Source organism: Theobroma umbraticum, unplaced genomic scaffold (genome assembly GCF_002168275.2).
Source record: "Theobroma umbraticum cultivar Fairchild unplaced genomic scaffold, ASM216827v3 scaffold_89.0, whole genome shotgun sequence".
NCBI classification, from domain to species: domain Eukaryota; kingdom Viridiplantae; phylum Streptophyta; class Magnoliopsida; order Malvales; family Malvaceae; genus Theobroma; species Theobroma umbraticum.
In genome coordinates, this window is record NW_018397271.1 from 3,648,783 (window position 1) to 3,653,484 (window position 4,702).

Here is a 4,702-nt window from a genome sequence, read left to right on the forward strand (position 1 = left end):
TTTAAAATAAATGATTGATACATAAGTGATTAGAATAGGGATACGGACCCAAAAAGAAAGAGTAATTATTGTGTTTAGCCCCAAAACGGAAGTAGAGAGTCGTTAAGGGCAGGGTTTTGTAGTCCGAGTGCCTGCTTGAGAGAAAGAAAAATGATAATGCGGACAGAGTGAAAGAAATGGAGACACTGACAAATCATTTATTTTCCTGAAAGGAAAGGAAAATGTGGTTGAAACGCGCTTTGAGTAGCGTCTGGATTAGTACATTGATATGCCTTCATTTGTTGTTTGTATCCATTGGTTGCATCCGAACGTCCCCAACTTTCTTTCTTTCCTCTCTTCTCCTCCATTTTTATTTTCCTCTCTTTTCTGATCTTCTTTTTCCCGGAAACTTCTTCTTTTCCCTCAAACTCCCCCTTCTTAACAATCGTTTCCACTGAAAATCAGTAGCCTTTTCCCGGTGTAGAGTTTCTAAGCCTGGAATGGATAATTCACTAGGCAGTTTGCAGCACAGCAAAGCAGCCAAAAAGGCCAAATCCAAGAAGAAAAACAATAATAAGCTATCAAAGTAGTGTACATATCCAACCCCATGAAGGTGAAGACCAGTGCCTCAAAATTCAGGGCCCTAGTGCAAGAACTCACTGGCCAAGATGCCGAATTGCCCGACCCAACCAAGTTCACCGACACCGACGACGACGACGTCGGCAGCAATCAGACGGTCCCGGATGCCGTTAAAAACACTACTGAAGATCATGCGCAAGAGGTCCCAAGAGTAGTAGACCAAGCTGTTGTTCATCATGAGCAGCCCACCAGGGCTCATCACGATGTCCCCTTTGAGACCTTTGACGAGGTTTTTACACCCCAGATGCTTAGAGAATTTGACAGGGTCCTTGCCTCCGAGCCTTTTCTTATGAATAATCTTGATGCGCTAAGGAGCCTTTGATCAAATGTAAATAGAGTAAGCTTTCTTAGGCCTTGTCTACAGCTGCTCTTTGGGTGTTTACATACGTACGTACATTAATGTCTGGTTCAATTTATGTAATGTCTGAAATTTTATATATGATGATGGTCTTCTTAATTGAATGAATCTGATGATATTATTCTTAGGGTTGCAAGAAATACAAATATATATATGTCTATACTATATCTCGATGGATATTGTTGCAATTTGCTTGATATTGCTTTTCCTCGTCACTTCTTATGGCTTGGGGCCTGTTTGAAAGGCCTCAAAATTATGGTCTTAAAAGAGATTTTGAGTGATTCCTGGCACAGACATATGGAAACATAAAGGATATTGAAGTTGAAGATATGTAGAATTACACGAAGTGCAAGAACCGAGTGTGAAAATCTGGGACCCAGCACATTCAATCTCTTACCAGTACAGATAGGTCCCGGCCCCATGAGAGCAAAAACTTAAAATTAACTCTCGAATATATGGGCTGCTTAGAAAACCTAACCCCTTGCAAACCAAACGCCTCTTATGCTTGGAGTAATGTGAAAAGCATGTCATAGTACGAGCTGCTGGGGATTTGTGAAAAGACTGTGGCTTAGGGGGCTAAAAGCAAACCAGTGGTTCAAGTTGATTTTCCAGGTCCCGAGGAGGAAGATTTGTAGGAAGCTCATCAAAGGTGAGCAAACTTGGCATTCCGTGGAGGTTGGAAAAGAGGAATGCGTCACTTCTGTTCATAACCTTAGCTTACTGTCGTTACAAATACTCTAGAACGAATTAATTATATATAATAATATGCTGTCATGTATTTTCTGTACATTCATATTTATATTTATATCCTCATCATGACATGTTGTGATTGTGGCATATATATATATCAATTAATTACCAAGCTGGATTTTTGGTGCACGCCCAAAAAATAACTTCAAGTATATATGGTTATCTAGTATATGGTATAACTTTTATAATTGTAAGCATGTTAGAAAGGCAGGAAAGCTTTTATCCGTTGTTACACTTTCTAGGGTTCGTTTTCTTTAGCTTTTGGCTTGTCATGAGGAGGAAATGTCTCGCTCATCCTCAATTTTGTAGTCCTATGAAAAGATGCTTTACCCTCCAGGGAGAGGATGGCTATACAGTAAGCCTACTAGCTAGTGCGTACATGTTTCTTCTCTATACTGCAAAAGTTTGTACATTATATATATATATATATATATATATATAAAATATTATCCCACTTTGATATTCTTCTATACTTTAAAAGGGGCCGGAATGAATACTGTGGGCTGACTGGCATGTAAAAGAGAAAGCGACAGAAAGGTGCCTGCATATTTATCAATTCGTTGCCATTATCTTGGTTCATGTCGGTGAACATATCAGCTGGGATGATTTTTGCCATTTACTATAATAGCTTTGCCACACTGATACTATGAAAATGCTATTTAGAGTTGATGGCAATCTCTAAAAATTTTCAAGACAAAATACGTACAGCTATGCAAACAAACACACATAAACTCTAGAAGTCACTTTAACTTTAACACCTTAATTTCCTGCCTGGATGATATTAGCTGGTTTGATGGAATATATCATATATGATTATATATATATATATATATAACACTACTTAGATTGAAAAAAAAAAAAACCTTTTCTCTAAAAATAAAGGAAGGAAAAAGAAAGGAAGAACACAGCTTCAAACTTAGTTTTGTCATAAAAAATCGTTCCTTCTTTTGATTAGTTTGTGTTGTAGAAAGAGTATACCATTCTTGACCAGTTAGTCAGCTAAGGTCAAGTTGTTCCACAAGGGTATTCATCAAAAGGCTAGTGGAAAAAAAGTTGTCAAACATGGATGGATGGATGGATAGTGGCTACTCGAAACCTAATAACCACAACTTCCGCAATATTCCAGCCGCCTTTTGGGATAAAGGCGTTTTGGCTAAACCCAGTTTGAAATGAATATTGTTTTAGAGAATATCTCGAGTGTAGTGTTTACTTTCTTCTTCATCTTCTTTTTCTTTTTCTTATTTTCTTCTTTTTTTTTAATTCTTTTTCCTCTTCAACTATAGTTGTAATGGTTACATTTTTGTAATATTATAATTTTCCAAGCCATGACATGCCTTATGTACACATAGTTAATTAGACATACAGAAACTCTGATTACCTTACATATATATGTCAGAAATTATTCCAAAATCTAGAATCTGTTTTTGTTTTGTTTAAAGAGCATTATCATATTATGAACTCAACTTTCTTCTCTACAAAAGAAAAAATTTGGCTGTTCCTCTTTTCATTCTCTCTGATTGGCAAAGGAAGAGGCAGAAATACACCATGATAGTTTATATGTATATATGTGTGTATATACATACCGGATTCATCTCCAACCCTTATACCATTCCATCACCTCGCACAAAAAAAAGTGATTTTTTGAATTAACTAATATTTTTGTAATCATATTAAACATTTGGTTCAATAATAAATGAAATGTATTTTTTTAATTTAAAAGGTGGGATTTGAATCTTTCCTTATCCAAAATTTATTCTTGATAAAACCAAAAATAGCTGCATGGTGTATCAATTACTACAGGCATTGTATAGAGCTCAAATGTACTGTTTTTATATTCTTTAATTTCTATTAGTTAAGTTAAGAGTGAAGGCTATAACTTGAATTCGTTTTTAGGTTAGGGCACATAATGGAGGTGGGATCCCATCCACCAGACAACAGATTACTTAGTCGGATGGCTCGAGGCCACTTGCTGGGATGCAAGTTGCCATTTGACTAGGCTTCTTTTATTTTCCTACATGTATTTTAATATCCTTTTAATTAGGATGGGCCGAATAGCTCTAGGAATGGCAAACTAATTAGAAAGCCTTAATGCATGTATCTTCGGCTAAGAGAAATTGTTTTATCTAATGTTAACGTACATTATAGGAAAAGTGGGTGCATGAATCAATCATTTATTGCATTCAAAAGACTTTCTTTCTTTTTTTCACTTTTTGTTTTTCCTTTTCTACCAAATTCAGTATCAAAATGTTTAGTTCGATCCCACGCTCTTCCCTGGCGAAACCTGCTATTCTTTGCGGTAGATTGTGGTATGGTTAGAGCCACTATAATGATTATGTCACTGCCTGGTCTTGGGACCAACTCGATTCAGTGGAACGTGGGCATTTTGTATTGGTTCGATCTCCTTCACTTAATTTCTTCATCATATTTTGGATTCAATCTACCTAGTACTACTCTCTTCCAGTTTCTTATTTTAGTTTTTTTTTTAATGTCAAATTTGAGAAGAGCAAAGCAATATATATATATATATATATATAATAAATTCAATACGTTTTACTTTTTCCCTCACTCTAATTGGAGAAGACAAAGTAACTATGTATACTTTCATATACTTAAGCATAAGGTACACCCATTTATAAGAACATTAATTAAATATATATAAATCGATTGTAATAAGTTATTTTTTTTTAAAAAAAAAGCAATTGTAATAAGTTTTTTGATATTATGTTTTGGCAAAAAAATCATCTTTCCACACTTGTTAAAATGAGAAAAGATAGAAAGAAGAATCTTATTCATTTTTTTATTTTAATGAAATTATAAATTAATAAAGTTATATAAACTTTATTTCGTTGTGAAACTTTATCCGTACTTAAGATTAATCACGATCCGTCCTAGATTAGCAGCATCTAGATGGAACCTAATTCGAAGAAATTAAATGTTAAGATGAAAAACTGATTCTGTCTAATCTAAGGCTAAAGA

The 4,702-nt window shown here is 35.0% G+C and overlaps 1 pseudogene; it reads left to right on the forward strand.

Annotated features, from left to right (window-relative positions):
- The first annotated feature begins 214 nt into the window (after positions 1-214).
- Positions 215-2,242, forward strand: LOC110426524 (uncharacterized; annotated as a pseudogene).
- The last annotated feature ends 2,460 nt before the right edge of the window (positions 2,243-4,702 follow it).